The 15,143-nt window shown below is 45.6% G+C and overlaps 46 non-coding genes across 46 annotated transcripts; all 46 read left to right on the top strand.

Annotated features, from left to right (window-relative positions):
• The first annotated feature begins 96 nt into the window (after positions 1-96).
• LOC131283648 (5S ribosomal RNA) lies at positions 97-215 on the top strand. The gene has a single exon (XR_009189114.1). It is a non-coding gene; the product is annotated as a 5S ribosomal RNA (ribosomal RNA).
• A 212-nt stretch (positions 216-427) lies between these two features.
• On the top strand, positions 428-546 carry LOC131283646 (5S ribosomal RNA). Its single transcript, XR_009189112.1, has one exon. It is a non-coding gene; the product is annotated as a 5S ribosomal RNA (ribosomal RNA).
• A 212-nt stretch (positions 547-758) lies between these two features.
• LOC131283645 (5S ribosomal RNA) lies at positions 759-877 on the top strand. Its single transcript, XR_009189111.1, has one exon. It is a non-coding gene; the product is annotated as a 5S ribosomal RNA (ribosomal RNA).
• A 212-nt stretch (positions 878-1,089) lies between these two features.
• LOC131283644 (5S ribosomal RNA) lies at positions 1,090-1,208 on the top strand. Its single transcript, XR_009189110.1, has one exon. It is a non-coding gene; the product is annotated as a 5S ribosomal RNA (ribosomal RNA).
• Positions 1,209-1,420: 212 nt separating this feature from the next.
• On the top strand, positions 1,421-1,539 carry LOC131283643 (5S ribosomal RNA). Its single transcript, XR_009189109.1, has one exon. It is a non-coding gene; the product is annotated as a 5S ribosomal RNA (ribosomal RNA).
• A 212-nt stretch (positions 1,540-1,751) lies between these two features.
• On the top strand, positions 1,752-1,870 carry LOC131283642 (5S ribosomal RNA). Its single transcript, XR_009189108.1, has one exon. It is a non-coding gene; the product is annotated as a 5S ribosomal RNA (ribosomal RNA).
• A 214-nt stretch (positions 1,871-2,084) lies between these two features.
• On the top strand, positions 2,085-2,203 carry LOC131283641 (5S ribosomal RNA). The gene has a single exon (XR_009189107.1). It is a non-coding gene; the product is annotated as a 5S ribosomal RNA (ribosomal RNA).
• A 212-nt stretch (positions 2,204-2,415) lies between these two features.
• Positions 2,416-2,534, top strand: LOC131283640 (5S ribosomal RNA). The gene has a single exon (XR_009189106.1). It is a non-coding gene; the product is annotated as a 5S ribosomal RNA (ribosomal RNA).
• A 212-nt stretch (positions 2,535-2,746) lies between these two features.
• Positions 2,747-2,865, top strand: LOC131283639 (5S ribosomal RNA). The gene has a single exon (XR_009189105.1). It is a non-coding gene; the product is annotated as a 5S ribosomal RNA (ribosomal RNA).
• A 212-nt stretch (positions 2,866-3,077) lies between these two features.
• Positions 3,078-3,196, top strand: LOC131283638 (5S ribosomal RNA). Its single transcript, XR_009189104.1, has one exon. It is a non-coding gene; the product is annotated as a 5S ribosomal RNA (ribosomal RNA).
• Positions 3,197-3,408: 212 nt separating this feature from the next.
• On the top strand, positions 3,409-3,527 carry LOC131283636 (5S ribosomal RNA). The gene has a single exon (XR_009189103.1). It is a non-coding gene; the product is annotated as a 5S ribosomal RNA (ribosomal RNA).
• A 211-nt stretch (positions 3,528-3,738) lies between these two features.
• On the top strand, positions 3,739-3,859 carry LOC131283212 (5S ribosomal RNA). The gene has a single exon (XR_009188705.1). It is a non-coding gene; the product is annotated as a 5S ribosomal RNA (ribosomal RNA).
• A 212-nt stretch (positions 3,860-4,071) lies between these two features.
• On the top strand, positions 4,072-4,190 carry LOC131283634 (5S ribosomal RNA). Its single transcript, XR_009189101.1, has one exon. It is a non-coding gene; the product is annotated as a 5S ribosomal RNA (ribosomal RNA).
• Positions 4,191-4,404: 214 nt separating this feature from the next.
• On the top strand, positions 4,405-4,523 carry LOC131283633 (5S ribosomal RNA). Its single transcript, XR_009189100.1, has one exon. It is a non-coding gene; the product is annotated as a 5S ribosomal RNA (ribosomal RNA).
• A 212-nt stretch (positions 4,524-4,735) lies between these two features.
• Positions 4,736-4,854, top strand: LOC131283632 (5S ribosomal RNA). The gene has a single exon (XR_009189099.1). It is a non-coding gene; the product is annotated as a 5S ribosomal RNA (ribosomal RNA).
• Positions 4,855-5,066: 212 nt separating this feature from the next.
• Positions 5,067-5,185, top strand: LOC131283631 (5S ribosomal RNA). The gene has a single exon (XR_009189098.1). It is a non-coding gene; the product is annotated as a 5S ribosomal RNA (ribosomal RNA).
• Positions 5,186-5,397: 212 nt separating this feature from the next.
• Positions 5,398-5,516, top strand: LOC131283630 (5S ribosomal RNA). The gene has a single exon (XR_009189097.1). It is a non-coding gene; the product is annotated as a 5S ribosomal RNA (ribosomal RNA).
• A 213-nt stretch (positions 5,517-5,729) lies between these two features.
• On the top strand, positions 5,730-5,850 carry LOC131283245 (5S ribosomal RNA). The gene has a single exon (XR_009188736.1). It is a non-coding gene; the product is annotated as a 5S ribosomal RNA (ribosomal RNA).
• A 214-nt stretch (positions 5,851-6,064) lies between these two features.
• Positions 6,065-6,183, top strand: LOC131283629 (5S ribosomal RNA). Its single transcript, XR_009189096.1, has one exon. It is a non-coding gene; the product is annotated as a 5S ribosomal RNA (ribosomal RNA).
• A 211-nt stretch (positions 6,184-6,394) lies between these two features.
• Positions 6,395-6,515, top strand: LOC131283209 (5S ribosomal RNA). Its single transcript, XR_009188703.1, has one exon. It is a non-coding gene; the product is annotated as a 5S ribosomal RNA (ribosomal RNA).
• A 212-nt stretch (positions 6,516-6,727) lies between these two features.
• Positions 6,728-6,846, top strand: LOC131283628 (5S ribosomal RNA). Its single transcript, XR_009189095.1, has one exon. It is a non-coding gene; the product is annotated as a 5S ribosomal RNA (ribosomal RNA).
• A 214-nt stretch (positions 6,847-7,060) lies between these two features.
• On the top strand, positions 7,061-7,179 carry LOC131283627 (5S ribosomal RNA). The gene has a single exon (XR_009189094.1). It is a non-coding gene; the product is annotated as a 5S ribosomal RNA (ribosomal RNA).
• Positions 7,180-7,391: 212 nt separating this feature from the next.
• LOC131283626 (5S ribosomal RNA) lies at positions 7,392-7,510 on the top strand. Its single transcript, XR_009189093.1, has one exon. It is a non-coding gene; the product is annotated as a 5S ribosomal RNA (ribosomal RNA).
• Positions 7,511-7,722: 212 nt separating this feature from the next.
• LOC131283625 (5S ribosomal RNA) lies at positions 7,723-7,841 on the top strand. The gene has a single exon (XR_009189092.1). It is a non-coding gene; the product is annotated as a 5S ribosomal RNA (ribosomal RNA).
• A 212-nt stretch (positions 7,842-8,053) lies between these two features.
• LOC131283623 (5S ribosomal RNA) lies at positions 8,054-8,172 on the top strand. Its single transcript, XR_009189090.1, has one exon. It is a non-coding gene; the product is annotated as a 5S ribosomal RNA (ribosomal RNA).
• A 212-nt stretch (positions 8,173-8,384) lies between these two features.
• Positions 8,385-8,503, top strand: LOC131283622 (5S ribosomal RNA). Its single transcript, XR_009189089.1, has one exon. It is a non-coding gene; the product is annotated as a 5S ribosomal RNA (ribosomal RNA).
• A 213-nt stretch (positions 8,504-8,716) lies between these two features.
• LOC131283244 (5S ribosomal RNA) lies at positions 8,717-8,837 on the top strand. Its single transcript, XR_009188735.1, has one exon. It is a non-coding gene; the product is annotated as a 5S ribosomal RNA (ribosomal RNA).
• A 214-nt stretch (positions 8,838-9,051) lies between these two features.
• LOC131283620 (5S ribosomal RNA) lies at positions 9,052-9,170 on the top strand. Its single transcript, XR_009189088.1, has one exon. It is a non-coding gene; the product is annotated as a 5S ribosomal RNA (ribosomal RNA).
• A 212-nt stretch (positions 9,171-9,382) lies between these two features.
• On the top strand, positions 9,383-9,501 carry LOC131283619 (5S ribosomal RNA). The gene has a single exon (XR_009189087.1). It is a non-coding gene; the product is annotated as a 5S ribosomal RNA (ribosomal RNA).
• Positions 9,502-9,713: 212 nt separating this feature from the next.
• LOC131283618 (5S ribosomal RNA) lies at positions 9,714-9,832 on the top strand. The gene has a single exon (XR_009189086.1). It is a non-coding gene; the product is annotated as a 5S ribosomal RNA (ribosomal RNA).
• Positions 9,833-10,046: 214 nt separating this feature from the next.
• On the top strand, positions 10,047-10,165 carry LOC131283616 (5S ribosomal RNA). The gene has a single exon (XR_009189084.1). It is a non-coding gene; the product is annotated as a 5S ribosomal RNA (ribosomal RNA).
• A 212-nt stretch (positions 10,166-10,377) lies between these two features.
• On the top strand, positions 10,378-10,496 carry LOC131283615 (5S ribosomal RNA). Its single transcript, XR_009189083.1, has one exon. It is a non-coding gene; the product is annotated as a 5S ribosomal RNA (ribosomal RNA).
• A 212-nt stretch (positions 10,497-10,708) lies between these two features.
• LOC131283614 (5S ribosomal RNA) lies at positions 10,709-10,827 on the top strand. Its single transcript, XR_009189082.1, has one exon. It is a non-coding gene; the product is annotated as a 5S ribosomal RNA (ribosomal RNA).
• Positions 10,828-11,039: 212 nt separating this feature from the next.
• On the top strand, positions 11,040-11,158 carry LOC131283613 (5S ribosomal RNA). The gene has a single exon (XR_009189081.1). It is a non-coding gene; the product is annotated as a 5S ribosomal RNA (ribosomal RNA).
• A 214-nt stretch (positions 11,159-11,372) lies between these two features.
• On the top strand, positions 11,373-11,491 carry LOC131283612 (5S ribosomal RNA). The gene has a single exon (XR_009189080.1). It is a non-coding gene; the product is annotated as a 5S ribosomal RNA (ribosomal RNA).
• Positions 11,492-11,703: 212 nt separating this feature from the next.
• Positions 11,704-11,822, top strand: LOC131283610 (5S ribosomal RNA). Its single transcript, XR_009189078.1, has one exon. It is a non-coding gene; the product is annotated as a 5S ribosomal RNA (ribosomal RNA).
• Positions 11,823-12,034: 212 nt separating this feature from the next.
• Positions 12,035-12,153, top strand: LOC131283609 (5S ribosomal RNA). Its single transcript, XR_009189077.1, has one exon. It is a non-coding gene; the product is annotated as a 5S ribosomal RNA (ribosomal RNA).
• Positions 12,154-12,365: 212 nt separating this feature from the next.
• On the top strand, positions 12,366-12,484 carry LOC131283608 (5S ribosomal RNA). Its single transcript, XR_009189076.1, has one exon. It is a non-coding gene; the product is annotated as a 5S ribosomal RNA (ribosomal RNA).
• Positions 12,485-12,696: 212 nt separating this feature from the next.
• Positions 12,697-12,815, top strand: LOC131283607 (5S ribosomal RNA). Its single transcript, XR_009189075.1, has one exon. It is a non-coding gene; the product is annotated as a 5S ribosomal RNA (ribosomal RNA).
• Positions 12,816-13,026: 211 nt separating this feature from the next.
• On the top strand, positions 13,027-13,145 carry LOC131283606 (5S ribosomal RNA). Its single transcript, XR_009189074.1, has one exon. It is a non-coding gene; the product is annotated as a 5S ribosomal RNA (ribosomal RNA).
• Positions 13,146-13,357: 212 nt separating this feature from the next.
• On the top strand, positions 13,358-13,476 carry LOC131283604 (5S ribosomal RNA). The gene has a single exon (XR_009189073.1). It is a non-coding gene; the product is annotated as a 5S ribosomal RNA (ribosomal RNA).
• A 214-nt stretch (positions 13,477-13,690) lies between these two features.
• Positions 13,691-13,809, top strand: LOC131283603 (5S ribosomal RNA). Its single transcript, XR_009189072.1, has one exon. It is a non-coding gene; the product is annotated as a 5S ribosomal RNA (ribosomal RNA).
• A 212-nt stretch (positions 13,810-14,021) lies between these two features.
• On the top strand, positions 14,022-14,140 carry LOC131283602 (5S ribosomal RNA). The gene has a single exon (XR_009189071.1). It is a non-coding gene; the product is annotated as a 5S ribosomal RNA (ribosomal RNA).
• A 212-nt stretch (positions 14,141-14,352) lies between these two features.
• LOC131283601 (5S ribosomal RNA) lies at positions 14,353-14,471 on the top strand. The gene has a single exon (XR_009189070.1). It is a non-coding gene; the product is annotated as a 5S ribosomal RNA (ribosomal RNA).
• A 212-nt stretch (positions 14,472-14,683) lies between these two features.
• On the top strand, positions 14,684-14,802 carry LOC131283600 (5S ribosomal RNA). The gene has a single exon (XR_009189069.1). It is a non-coding gene; the product is annotated as a 5S ribosomal RNA (ribosomal RNA).
• A 213-nt stretch (positions 14,803-15,015) lies between these two features.
• Positions 15,016-15,134, top strand: LOC131283598 (5S ribosomal RNA). Its single transcript, XR_009189067.1, has one exon. It is a non-coding gene; the product is annotated as a 5S ribosomal RNA (ribosomal RNA).
• Positions 15,135-15,143: the final 9 nt, after the last annotated feature.

Below are 15,143 nucleotides of genomic sequence, written 5' to 3'. Positions count from 1 at the left end.
GTTGGAAGAACTGAACATTGTGAGAATATTCTATTTTTAGCTCCGTCCAGCCTCCTTCGACGGCGTTTATGTTGCGAACATAGCAGGAGCATACTTGTCAACGACCATACCATGTTGAAAACACCGGTTCTCGTCCGATCACCGAAGTTAAGCAACATCGGGCATGGTTAGTACTTAGGTGGGTGACCACTTGGGAACGCCATGTGTCGTTGGCATCCTCAAACTTTTTACACGCCGTTTGGTTGTGTGCGTGTGTGTGGGAATAATATTCTTCCTCTCGTGGAAGGGAAACAAAAAGAAATTACATTAAATGAGTCCTTTTCACCTTGTTGTTGGAAGAACTGAACATTGTGAGAATGTTCTATTTTTAGCTCCTGGCAGCCTCCTTCGACGGCGCTTATGTTGCGGACATAGCAGGAGCATACTTGTCAACGACCATACCATGTTGAAAACACCGGTTCTCGTCCGATCACCGAAGTTAAGCAACATCGGGCATGGTTAGTACTTAGGTGGGTGACCACTTGGGAACGCCATGTGTCGTTGGCATCCTCAAACTTTTTACACGCCGTTTGGTTGTGTGCGTGTGTGTGGGAATAATATTGTTCCTCTCGTGGAAGGGAAACAAAAAGAAATTACATTCAATGAGTCCTTTTCACCTTGTTGTTGGAAGAACTGAACATTGTGAGAATGTTCTATTTTTAGCTCCGTCCAGCCTCCTTCGACGGCGCTTATGTTGCGAACATAGCAGGAGCATACTTGTCAACGACCATACCATGTTGAAAACACCGGTTCTCGTCCGATCACCGAAGTTAAGCAACATCGGGCATGGTTAGTACTTAGGTGGGTGACCACTTGGGAACGCCATGTGTCGTTGGCATCCTCAAACTTTTTACACGCCGTTTGGTTGAATGCGTGTGTGTGGGAATAATATTCTTCCTCTCGTGGAAGGGAAACAAAAAGAAATTACATTCAATGAGTCCTTTTCACCTTGTTGTTGGAAGAACTGAACATTGTGAGAATGTTCTATTTTTAGCTCCGTCCAGCCTCCTTCGACGGCGCTTATGTTGCGGACATAGCAGGAGCATACTTGTCAACGACCATACCATGTTGAAAACACCGGTTCTCGTCCGATCACCGAAGTTAAGCAACATCGGGCATGGTTAGTACTTAGGTGGGTGACCACTTGGGAACGCCATGTGTCGTTGGCATCCTCAAACTTTTTACACGCCGTTTGGTTGTGTGCGTGTGTGTGGGAATAATATTGTTCCTCTCGTGGAAGGGAAACAAAAAGAAATTACATTCAATGAGTCCTTTTCACCTTGTTGTTGGAAGAACTGAACATTGTGAGAATGTTCTATTTTTAGCTCCGTCCAGCCTCCTTCGACGGCGCTTATGTTGCGAACATAGCAGGAGCATACTTGTCAACGACCATACCATGTTGAAAACACCGGTTCTCGTCCGATCACCGAAGTTAAGCAACATCGGGCATGGTTAGTACTTAGGTGGGTGACCACTTGGGAACGCCATGTGTCGTTGGCATCCTCAAACTTTTTACACGCCGTTTGGTTGTGTGCGTGTGTGTGGGAATAATATTGTTCCTCTCTTGGAAGGGAAACAAAAAGAAATTACATTCAATGAGTCCTTTTCACCTTGTTGTTGGAAGAACTGAACATTGTGAGAATGTTCTATTTTTAGCTCCGTCCAGCCTCCTTCGACGGCGCTTATGTTGCGGACATAGCAGGAGCATACTTGTCAACGACCATACCATGTTGAAAACACCGGTTCTCGTCCGATCACCGAAGTTAAGCAACATCGGGCATGGTTAGTACTTAGGTGGGTGACCACTTGGGAACGCCATGTGTCGTTGGCATCCTCAAACTTTTTTTACACGCCGTTTGGTTGTGTGCGTGTGTGTGGGAATAATATTCTTCCTCTCGTGGAAGGGAAACAAAAAGAAATTTCATTCGATGAGTCCTTTTCACCTTGTTGTTGGAAGAAATGAACATTGTGAGAATATTCTATTTTTAGCTCCGTTCAGCCTCCTTCGACGGCGTTTATGTTGCGAACATAGCAGGAGCATACTTGTCAACGACCATACCATGTTGAAAACACCGGTTCTCGTCCGATCACCGAAGTTAAGCAACATCGGGCATGGTTAGTACTTAGGTGGGTGACCACTTGGGAACGCCATGTGTCGTTGGCATCCTCAAACTTTTTACACGCCGTTTGGTTGTGTGCGTGTGTGTGGGAATAATATTGTTCCTCTCGTGGAAGGGAAACAAAAAGAAATTACATTCAATGAGTCCTTTTCACCTTGTTGTTGGAAGAAATGGCCATTGTGAGAATGTTCTATTTTTAGCTCCGTCCAGCCTCCTTCGACGACGCTTATGTTGCGGACATAGCAGGAGCATACTTGTCAACGACCATACCATGTTGAAAACACCGGTTCTCGTCCGATCACCGAAGTTAAGCAACATCGGGCATGGTTAGTACTTAGGTGGGTGACCACTTGGGAACGCCATGTGTCGTTGGCATCCTCAAACTTTTTACACACCGTTTGGTTGTGTGCGTGTGTGTGGGAATAATATTCTTCCTCACGTGGAAGGGAAACAAAAAGTAATTTCATTCGATAAGTCCTTTTTGCCTTGTTGTTGGAAGAACTGAACATTGTGAGAATGTTCTATTTTTAGCTCCTGGCAGCCTCCTTCGACGGCGCTTATGTTGCGGACATAGCAGGAGCATACTTGTCAACGACCATACCATGTTGAAAACACCGGTTCTCGTCCGATCACCGAAGTTAAGCAACATCGGGCATGGTTAGTACTTAGGTGGGTGACCACTTGGGAACGCCATGTGTCGTTGGCATCCTCAAACTTTTTACACGCCGTTTGGTTGTGTGCGTGTGTGTGGGAATAATATTGTTCCTCTCGTGGAAGGGAAACAAAAAGAAATTACATTCAATGAGTCCTTTTCACCTTGTTGTTGGAAGAAATGGCCATTGTGAGAATGTTCTATTTTTAGCTCCTGGTAGCCTCCTTCGACGACGCTTATGTTGCGGACATAGCAGGAGCATACTTGTCAACGACCATACCATGTTGAAAACACCGGTTCTCGTCCGATCACCGAAGTTAAGCAACATCGGGCATGGTTAGTACTTAGGTGGGTGACCACTTGGGAACGCCATGTGTCGTTGGCATCCTCAAACTTTTTACACACCGTTTGGTTGTGTGCGTGTGTGTGGGAATAATATTCTTCCTCTCGTGGAAGGGAAACAAAAAGTAATTTCATTCGATGTGTCCTTTTCACCTTGTTGTTGGAAGAACTGAACATTGTGAGAATGTTCTATTTTTAGCTCCTGGCAGCCTCCTTCGACGGCGCTTATGTTGCGGACATAGCAGGAGCATACTTGTCAACGACCATACCATGTTGAAAACACCGGTTCTCGTCCGATCACCGAAGTTAAGCAACATCGGGCATGGTTAGTACTTAGGTGGGTGACCACTTGGGAACGCCATGTGTCGTTGGCATCCTCAAACTTTTTACACGCCGTTTGGTTGTGTGCGTGTGTGTGGGAATAATATTCTTCCTCTCGTGGAAGGGAAACAAAAAGTAATTTCATTAAATGAGCCTTTTCACCTTGTTGTTGGAAGAACTGAACATTGTGAGAATGTTCTATTTTTAGCTCCGTCCAGCCTCCTTCGACGACGCTTATGTTGCGGACATAGCAGGAGCATACTTGTCAACGACCATACCATGTTGAAAACACCGGTTCTCGTCCGATCACCGAAGTTAAGCAACATCGGGCATGGTTAGTACTTAGGTGGGTGACCACTTGGGAACGCCATGTGTGTCGTTGGCATCCTCAAACTTTTTACACGCCGTTTGGTTGAATGCGTGTGTGTGGGAATAATATTCTTCCTCTCGTGGAAGGGAAACAAAAAGAAATTACATTCAATGAGTCCTTTTCACCTTGTTGTTGGAAGAAATGGCCATTGTGAGAATGTTCTATTTTTAGCTCCGTCCAGCCTCCTTCGACGGCGCTTATGTTGCGGACATAGCAGGAGCATACTTGTCAACGACCATACCATGTTGAAAACACCGGTTCTCGTCCGATCACCGAAGTTAAGCAACATCGGGCATGGTTAGTACTTAGGTGGGTGACCACTTGGGAACGCCATGTGTCGTTGGCATCCTCAAACTTTTTTTACACGCCGTTTGATTGTATGCGTGTGTGTGGGAATAATATTCTTCCTCTCGTGGAAGGGAAACAAAAAGAAATTTCATTCGATGAGTCCTTTTCACCTTGTTGTTGGAAGAACTGAACATTGTGAGAATATTCTATTTTTAGCTCCGTCCAGCCTCCTTCGACGGCGTTTATGTTGCGAACATAGCAGGAGCATACTTGTCAACGACCATACCATGTTGAAAACACCGGTTCTCGTCCGATCACCGAAGTTAAGCAACATCGGGCATGGTTAGTACTTAGGTGGGTGACCACTTGGGAACGCCATGTGTCGTTGGCATCCTCAAACTTTTTACACACCGTTTGGTTGTGTGCGTGTGTGTGGGAATAATATTGTTCCTCTCGTGGAAAGGAAACAAAAAGTAATTTCAATCGATGAGTCCTTTTCACCTTGTTGTTGGAAGAAATGGCCATTGTGAGAATGTTCTATTTTTAGCTCCGTCCAGCCTCCTTCGACGACGCTTATGTTGCGGACATAGCAGGAGCATACTTGTCAACGACCATACCATGTTGAAAACACCGGTTCTCGTCCGATCACCGAAGTTAAGCAACATCGGGCATGGTTAGTACTTAGGTGGGTGACCACTTGGGAACGCCATGTGTCGTTGGCATCCTCAAACTTTTTACACGCCGTTTGGTTGTGTGCGTGTGTGTGGGAATAATATTGTTCCTCTCGTGGAAGGGAAACAAAAAGAAATTTCATTAAATGAGTCCTTTTCACCTTGTTGTTGGAAGAAATGGCCATTGTGAGAATGTTCTATTTTTAGCTCCGTCCAGCCTCCTTCGACGGCGCTTATGTTGCGGACATAGCAGGAGCATACTTGTCAACGACCATACCATGTTGAAAACACCGGTTCTCGTCCGATCACCGAAGTTAAGCAACATCGGGCATGGTTAGTACTTAGGTGGGTGACCACTTGGGAACGCCATGTGTCGTTGGCATCCTCAAACTTTTTACACGCCGTTTGGTTGTGTGCGTGTGTGTGGGAATAATATTGTTCCTCTCGTGGAAGGGAAACAAAAAGAAATTACATTCAATGAGTCCTTTTCACCTTGTTGTTGGAAGAACTGAACATTGTGAGAATGTTCTATTTTTAGCTCCGTCCAGCCTCCTTCGACGGCGCTTATGTTGCGAACATAGCAGGAGCATACTTGTCAACGACCATACCATGTTGAAAACACCGGTTCTCGTCCGATCACCGAAGTTAAGCAACATCGGGCATGGTTAGTACTTAGGTGGGTGACCACTTGGGAACGCCATGTGTCGTTGGCATCCTCAAACTTTTTTACACACCGTTTGTTTGAATGCGTGTGTGTGGGAATAATATTCTTCCTCTCGTGGAAGGGAAACAAAAAGTAATTTCATTCGATAAGTCCTTTTTGCCTTGTTGTTGGAAGAACTGGCCATTGTGAGAATGTTCTATTTTTAGCTCCGTCCAGCCTCCTTCGACGGCGCTTATGTTGCGGACATAGCAGGAGCATACTTGTCAACGACCATACCATGTTGAAAACACCGGTTCTCGTCCGATCACCGAAGTTAAGCAACATCGGGCATGGTTAGTACTTAGGTGGGGGTGACCACTTGGGAACGCCATGTGTCGTTGGCATCCTCAAACTTTTTTTACACGCCGTTTGGTTGTGTGCGTGTGTGTGGGAATAATATTCTTCCTCTCGTGGAAGGGAAACAAAAAGTAATTTCATTCGATGTGTCCTTTTCACCTTGTTGTTGGAAGAACTGAACATTGTGAGAATGTTCTATTTTTAGCTCCTGGCAGCCTCCTTCGACGGCGCTTATGTTGCGGACATAGCAGGAGCATACTTGTCAACGACCATACCATGTTGAAAACACCGGTTCTCGTCCGATCACCGAAGTTAAGCAACATCGGGCATGGTTAGTACTTAGGTGGGTGACCACTTGGGAACGCCATGTGTCGTTGGCATCCTCAAACTTTTTACACGCCGTTTGGTTGTGTGCGTGTGTGTGGGAATAATATTCTTCCTCTCGTGGAAGGGAAACAAAAAGTAATTTCATTAAATGAGCCTTTTCACCTTGTTGTTGGAAGAACTGAACATTGTGAGAATGTTCTATTTTTAGCTCCGTCCAGCCTCCTTCGACGACGCTTATGTTGCGGACATAGCAGGAGCATACTTGTCAACGACCATACCATGTTGAAAACACCGGTTCTCGTCCGATCACCGAAGTTAAGCAACATCGGGCATGGTTAGTACTTAGGTGGGTGACCACTTGGGAACGCCATGTGTGTCGTTGGCATCCTCAAACTTTTTACACGCCGTTTGGTTGAATGCGTGTGTGTGGGAATAATATTCTTCCTCTCGTGGAAGGGAAACAAAAAGAAATTACATTCAATGAGTCCTTTTCACCTTGTTGTTGGAAGAAATGGCCATTGTGAGAATGTTCTATTTTTAGCTCCGTCCAGCCTCCTTCGACGGCGCTTATGTTGCGGACATAGCAGGAGCATACTTGTCAACGACCATACCATGTTGAAAACACCGGTTCTCGTCCGATCACCGAAGTTAAGCAACATCGGGCATGGTTAGTACTTAGGTGGGTGACCACTTGGGAACGCCATGTGTCGTTGGCATCCTCAAACTTTTTTTACACGCCGTTTGATTGTATGCGTGTGTGTGGGAATAATATTCTTCCTCTCGTGGAAGGGAAACAAAAAGAAATTTCATTCGATGAGTCCTTTTCACCTTGTTGTTGGAAGAACTGAACATTGTGAGAATATTCTATTTTTAGCTCCGTCCAGCCTCCTTCGACGGCGTTTATGTTGCGAACATAGCAGGAGCATACTTGTCAACGACCATACCATGTTGAAAACACCGGTTCTCGTCCGATCACCGAAGTTAAGCAACATCGGGCATGGTTAGTACTTAGGTGGGTGACCACTTGGGAACGCCATGTGTCGTTGGCATCCTCAAACTTTTTACACACCGTTTGGTTGTGTGCGTGTGTGTGGGAATAATATTGTTCCTCTCGTGGAAAGGAAACAAAAAGTAATTTCAATCGATGAGTCCTTTTCACCTTGTTGTTGGAAGAAATGGCCATTGTGAGAATGTTCTATTTTTAGCTCCGTCCAGCCTCCTTCGACGACGCTTATGTTGCGGACATAGCAGGAGCATACTTGTCAACGACCATACCATGTTGAAAACACCGGTTCTCGTCCGATCACCGAAGTTAAGCAACATCGGGCATGGTTAGTACTTAGGTGGGTGACCACTTGGGAACGCCATGTGTCGTTGGCATCCTCAAACTTTTTACACGCCGTTTGGTTGTGTGCGTGTGTGTGGGAATAATATTGTTCCTCTCGTGGAAGGGAAACAAAAAGAAATTTCATTAAATGAGTCCTTTTCACCTTGTTGTTGGAAGAAATGGCCATTGTGAGAATGTTCTATTTTTAGCTCCGTCCAGCCTCCTTCGACGGCGCTTATGTTGCGGACATAGCAGGAGCATACTTGTCAACGACCATACCATGTTGAAAACACCGGTTCTCGTCCGATCACCGAAGTTAAGCAACATCGGGCATGGTTAGTACTTAGGTGGGTGACCACTTGGGAACGCCATGTGTCGTTGGCATCCTCAAACTTTTTACACGCCGTTTGGTTGTGTGCGTGTGTGTGGGAATAATATTGTTCCTCTCGTGGAAGGGAAACAAAAAGAAATTACATTCAATGAGTCCTTTTCACCTTGTTGTTGGAAGAACTGAACATTGTGAGAATGTTCTATTTTTAGCTCCGTCCAGCCTCCTTCGACGGCGCTTATGTTGCGAACATAGCAGGAGCATACTTGTCAACGACCATACCATGTTGAAAACACCGGTTCTCGTCCGATCACCGAAGTTAAGCAACATCGGGCATGGTTAGTACTTAGGTGGGTGACCACTTGGGAACGCCATGTGTCGTTGGCATCCTCAAACTTTTTACACGCCGTTTGGTTGAATGCGTGTGTGTGGGAATAATATTCTTCCTCTCGTGGAAGGGAAACAAAAAGAAATTACATTCAATGAGTCCTTTTCACCTTGTTGTTGGAAGAACTGAACATTGTGAGAATGTTCTATTTTTAGCTCCTGGCAGCCTCCTTCGACGGCGCTTATGTTGCGGACATAGCAGGAGCATACTTGTCAACGACCATACCATGTTGAAAACACCGGTTCTCGTCCGATCACCGAAGTTAAGCAACATCGGGCATGGTTAGTACTTAGGTGGGTGACCACTTGGGAACGCCATGTGTCGTTGGCATCCTCAAACTTTTTTACACACCGTTTGTTTGAATGCGTGTGTGTGGGAATAATATTCTTCCTCTCGTGGAAGGGAAACAAAAAGTAATTTCATTCGATAAGTCCTTTTTGCCTTGTTGTTGGAAGAACTGGCCATTGTGAGAATGTTCTATTTTTAGCTCCGTCCAGCCTCCTTCGACGGCGCTTATGTTGCGGACATAGCAGGAGCATACTTGTCAACGACCATACCATGTTGAAAACACCGGTTCTCGTCCGATCACCGAAGTTAAGCAACATCGGGCATGGTTAGTACTTAGGTGGGGGTGACCACTTGGGAACGCCATGTGTCGTTGGCATCCTCAAACTTTTTTTACACGCCGTTTGGTTGTGTGCGTGTGTGTGGGAATAATATTCTTCCTCTCGTGGAAGGGAAACAAAAAGAAATTTCATTCGATGAGTCCTTTTCACCTTGTTGTTGGAAGAACTGAACATTGTGAGAATATTCTATTTTTAGCTCCGTCCAGCCTCCTTCGACGGCGTTTATGTTGCGAACATAGCAGGAGCATACTTGTCAACGACCATACCATGTTGAAAACACCGGTTCTCGTCCGATCACCGAAGTTAAGCAACATCGGGCATGGTTAGTACTTAGGTGGGTGACCACTTGGGAACGCCATGTGTCGTTGGCATCCTCAAACTTTTTACACACCGTTTGGTTGTGTGCGTGTGTGTGGGAATAATATTGTTCCTCTCGTGGAAGGGAAACAAAAAGAAATTACATTCAATGAGTCCTTTTCACCTTGTTGTTGGAAGAAATGGCCATTGTGAGAATGTTCTATTTTTAGCTCCGTCCAGCCTCCTTCGACGACGCTTATGTTGCGGACATAGCAGGAGCATACTTGTCAACGACCATACCATGTTGAAAACACCGGTTCTCGTCCGATCACCGAAGTTAAGCAACATCGGGCATGGTTAGTACTTAGGTGGGTGACCACTTGGGAACGCCATGTGTCGTTGGCATCCTCAAACTTTTTACACACCGTTTGGTTGTGTGCGTGTGTGTGGGAATAATATTCTTCCTCACGTGGAAGGGAAACAAAAAGTAATTTCATTCGATAAGTCCTTTTTGCCTTGTTGTTGGAAGAACTGAACATTGTGAGAATGTTCTATTTTTAGCTCCTGGCAGCCTCCTTCGACGGCGCTTATGTTGCGGACATAGCAGGAGCATACTTGTCAACGACCATACCATGTTGAAAACACCGGTTCTCGTCCGATCACCGAAGTTAAGCAACATCGGGCATGGTTAGTACTTAGGTGGGTGACCACTTGGGAACGCCATGTGTCGTTGGCATCCTCAAACTTTTTTTACACGCCGTTTGATTGTATGCGTGTGTGTGGGAATAATATTCTTCCTCTCGTGGAAGGGAAACAAAAAGAAATTTCATTCGATGAGTCCTTTTCACCTTGTTGTTGGAAGAACTGAACATTGTGAGAATATTCTATTTTTAGCTCCGTCCAGCCTCCTTCGACGGCGTTTATGTTGCGAACATAGCAGGAGCATACTTGTCAACGACCATACCATGTTGAAAACACCGGTTCTCGTCCGATCACCGAAGTTAAGCAACATCGGGCATGGTTAGTACTTAGGTGGGTGACCACTTGGGAACGCCATGTGTCGTTGGCATCCTCAAACTTTTTACACACCGTTTGGTTGTGTGCGTGTGTGTGGGAATAATATTGTTCCTCTCGTGGAAGGGAAACAAAAAGTAATTTCAATCGATGAGTCCTTTTCACCTTGTTGTTGCAAGAAATGGCCATTGTGAGAATGTTCTATTTTTAGCTCCGTCCAGCCTCCTTCGACGACGCTTATGTTGCGGACATAGCAGGAGCATACTTGTCAACGACCATACCATGTTGAAAACACCGGTTCTCGTCCGATCACCGAAGTTAAGCAACATCGGGCATGGTTAGTACTTAGGTGGGTGACCACTTGGGAACGCCATGTGTCGTTGGCATCCTCAAACTTTTTACACGCCGTTTGGTTGAATGCGTGTGTGTGGGAATAATATTCTTCCTCTCGTGGAAGGGAAACAAAAAGAAATTACATTCAATGAGTCCTTTTCACCTTGTTGTTGGAAGAACTGAACATTGTGAGAATGTTCTATTTTTAGCTCCGTCCAGCCTCCTTCGACGGCGCTTATGTTGCGGACATAGCAGGAGCATACTTGTCAACGACCATACCATGTTGAAAACACCGGTTCTCGTCCGATCACCGAAGTTAAGCAACATCGGGCATGGTTAGTACTTAGGTGGGTGACCACTTGGGAACGCCATGTGTCGTTGGCATCCTCAAACTTTTTACACGCCGTTTGGTTGTGTGCGTGTGTGTGGGAATAATATTCTTCCTCTCGTGGAAGGGAAACAAAAAGAAGTTACATTCAATGAGTCCTTTTTGCCTTGTTGTTGGAAGAACTGACCATTGTGAGAATGTTCTATTTTTAGCTCCGTCCAGCCTCCTTCGACGGCGCTTATGTTGCGGACATAGCAGGAGCATACTTGTCAACGACCATACCATGTTGAAAACACCGGTTCTCGTCCGATCACCGAAGTTAAGCAACATCGGGCATGGTTAGTACTTAGGTGGGTGACCACTTGGGAACGCCATGTGTCGTTGGCATCCTCAAACTTTTTTTACACGCCGTTTGGTTGTGTGCGTGTGTGTGGGAATAATATTCTTCCTCTCGTGGAAGGGAAACAAAAAGAAATTTCATTCGATGAGTCCTTTTCACCTTGTTGTTGGAAGAACTGAACATTGTGAGAATATTCTATTTTTAGCTCCGTTCAGCCTCCTTCGACGGCGTTTATGTTGCGAACATAGCAGGAGCATACTTGTCAACGACCATACCATGTTGAAAACACCGGTTCTCGTCCGATCACCGAAGTTAAGCAACATCGGGCATGGTTAGTACTTAGGTGGGTGACCACTTGGGAACGCCATGTGTCGTTGGCATCCTCAAACTTTTTACACGCCGTTTGGTTGTGTGCGTGTGTGTGGGAATAATATTGTTCCTCTCGTGGAAGGGAAACAAAAAGAAATTACATTCAATGAGTCCTTTTCACCTTGTTGTTGGAAGAAATGGCCATTGTGAGAATGTTCTATTTTTAGCTCCGTCCAGCCTCCTTCGACGACGCTTATGTTGCGGACATAGCAGGAGCATACTTGTCAACGACCATACCATGTTGAAAACACCGGTTCTCGTCCGATCACCGAAGTTAAGCAACATCGGGCATGGTTAGTACTTAGGTGGGTGACCACTTGGGAACGCCATGTGTCGTTGGCATCCTCAAACTTTTTACACACCGTTTGGTTGTGTGCGTGTGTGTGGGAATAATATTCTTCCTCACGTGGAAGGGAAACAAAAAGTAATTTCATTCGATGTGTCCTTTTCACCTTGTTGTTGGAAGAACTGAACATTGTGAGAATGTTCTATTTTTAGCTCCTGGCAGCCTCCTTCGACGGCGCTTATGTTGCGGACATAGCAGGAGCATACTTGTCAACGACCATACCATGTTGAAAACACCGGTTCTCGTCCGATCACCGAAGTTAAGCAACATCGGGCATGGTTAGTACTTAGGTGGGTGACCACTTGGGAACGCCATGTGTCGTTGGCATCCTCAAACTTTTTACACGCCGTTTGGTTGTGTGCGTGTGTGTGGGAATAATATTGTTCCTCTCGTGGAAGGGAAACAAAAAGAAATTACATTCAATGAGTCCTTTTCACCTTGTTGTTGGAAGAAATGGCCATTGTGAGAATGTTCTATTTTTAGCTCCTGGTAGCCTCCTTCGACGACGCTTATGTTGCGGACATAGCAGGAGCATACTTGTCAACGACCATACCATGTTGAAAACACCGGTTCTCGTCCGATCACCGAAGTTAAGCAACATCGGGCATGGTTAGTACTTAGGTGGGTGACCACTTGGGAACGCCATGTGTCGTTGGCATCCTCAAACTTTTTACACACCGTTTGGTTGTGTGCGTGTGTGTGGGAATAATATTCTTCCTCTCGTGGAAGGGAAACAAAAAGTAATTTCATTCGATGTGTCCTTTTCACCTTGTTGTTGGAAGAACTGAACATTGTGAGAATGTTCTATTTTTAGCTCCTGGCAGCCTCCTTCGACGGCGCTTATGTTGCGGACATAGCAGGAGCATACTTGTCAACGACCATACCATGTTGAAAACACCGGTTCTCGTCCGATCACCGAAGTTAAGCAACATCGGGCATGGTTAGTACTTAGGTGGGTGACCACTTGGGAACGCCATGTGTCGTTGGCATCCTCAAACTTTTTACACGCCGTTTGGTTGTGTGCGTGTGTGTGGGAATAATATTCTTCCTCTCGTGGAAGGGAAACAAAAAGTAATTTCATTAAATGAGCCTTTTCACCTTGTTGTTGGAAGAACTGAACATTGTGAGAATGTTCTATTTTTAGCTCCGTCCAGCCTCCTTCGACGACGCTTATGTTGCGGACATAGCAGGAGCATACTTGTCAACGACCATACCATGTTGAAAACACCGGTTCTCGTCCGATCACCGAAGTTAAGCAACATCGGGCATGGTTAGTACTTAGGTGGGTGACCACTTGGGAACGCCATGTGTCGTTGGCATCCTCAAACTTTTTACACGCCGTTTGGTTGAATGCGTGTGTGTGGGAATAATATTCTTCCTCTCGTGGAAGGGAAACAAAAAGAAATTACATTCAATGAGTCCTTTTCACCTTGTTGTTGGAAGAAATGGCCATTGTGAGAATGTTCTATTTTTAGCTCCGTCCAGCCTCCTTCGACGGCGCTTATGTTGCGGACATAGCAGGAGCATACTTGTCAACGACCATACCATGTTGAAAACACCGGTTCTCGTCCGATCACCGAAGTTAAGCAACATCGGGCATGGTTAGTACTTAGGTGGGTGACCACTTGGGAACGCCATGTGTCGTTGGCATCCTCAAACTTTTTTTACACGCCGTTTGATTGTATGCGTGTGTGTGGGAATAATATTCTTCCTCTCGTGGAAGGGAAACAAAAAGAAATTTCATTCGATGAGTCCTTTTCACCTTGTTGTTGGAAGAACTGAACATTGTGAGAATATTCTATTTTTAGCTCCGTCCAGCCTCCTTCGACGGCGTTTATGTTGCGAACATAGCAGGAGCATACTTGTCAACGACCATACCATGTTGAAAACACCGGTTCTCGTCCGATCACCGAAGTTAAGCAACATCGGGCATGGTTAGTACTTAGGTGGGTGACCACTTGGGAACGCCATGTGTCGTTGGCATCCTCAAACTTTTTACACACCGTTTGGTTGTGTGCGTGTGTGTGGGAATAATATTGTTCCTCTCGTGGAAGGGAAACAAAAAGTAATTTCAATCGATGAGTCCTTTTCACCTTGTTGTTGGAAGAAATGGCCATTGTGAGAATGTTCTATTTTTAGCTCCGTCCAGCCTCCTTCGACGACGCTTATGTTGCGGACATAGCAGGAGCATACTTGTCAACGACCATACCATGTTGAAAACACCGGTTCTCGTCCGATCACCGAAGTTAAGCAACATCGGGCATGGTTAGTACTTAGGTGGGTGACCACTTGGGAACGCCATGTGTCGTTGGCATCCTCAAACTTTTTACACGCCGTTTGGTTGTGTGCGTGTGTGTGGGAATAATATTGTTCCTCTCGTGGAAGGGAAACAAAAAGAAATTACATTCAATGAGTCCTTTTCACCTTGTTGTTGGAAGAACTGAACATTGTGAGAATGTTCTATTTTTAGCTCCGTCCAGCCTCCTTCGACGGCGCTTATGTTGCGAACATAGCAGGAGCATACTTGTCAACGACCATACCATGTTGAAAACACCGGTTCTCGTCCGATCACCGAAGTTAAGCAACATCGGGCATGGTTAGTACTTAGGTGGGTGACCACTTGGGAACGCCATGTGTCGTTGGCATCCTCAAACTTTTTACACGCCGTTTGGTTGAATGCGTGTGTGTGGGAATAATATTCTTCCTCTCGTGGAAGGGAAACAAAAAGAAATTACATTCAATGAGTCCTTTTCACCTTGTTGTTGGAAGAACTGAACATTGTGAGAATGTTCTATTTTTAGCTCCTGGCAGCCTCCTTCGACGGCGCTTATGTTGCGGACATAGCAGGAGCATACTTGTCAACGACCATACCATGTTGAAAACACCGGTTCTCGTCCGATCACCGAAGTTAAGCAACATCGGGCATGGTTAGTACTTAGGTGGGTGACCACTTGGGAACGCCATGTGTCGTTGGCATCCTCAAACTTTTTTACACACCGTTTGTTTGAATGCGTGTGTGTGGGAATAATATTCTTCCTCTCGTGGAAGGGAAACAAAAAGTAATTTCATTCGATAAGTCCTTTTTGCCTTGTTGTTGGAAGAACTGGCCATTGTGAGAATGTTCTATTTTTAGCTCCGTCCAGCCTCCTTCGACGACGCTTATGTTGCGGACATAGCAGGAGCATACTTGTCAACGACCATACCATGTTGAAAACACCGGTTCTCGTCCGATCACCGAAGTTAAGCAACATCGGGCATGGTTAGTACTTAGGTGGGTGACCACTTGGGAACGCCATGTGTCGTTGGCATCCTCAAAC

This window comes from Anopheles ziemanni, chromosome 2, assembly GCF_943734765.1.
Source record: "Anopheles ziemanni chromosome 2, idAnoZiCoDA_A2_x.2, whole genome shotgun sequence".
Taxonomy (NCBI): domain Eukaryota; kingdom Metazoa; phylum Arthropoda; class Insecta; order Diptera; family Culicidae; genus Anopheles; species Anopheles ziemanni.
This window is presented reverse-complemented; position numbering and strand designations above follow the sequence as displayed.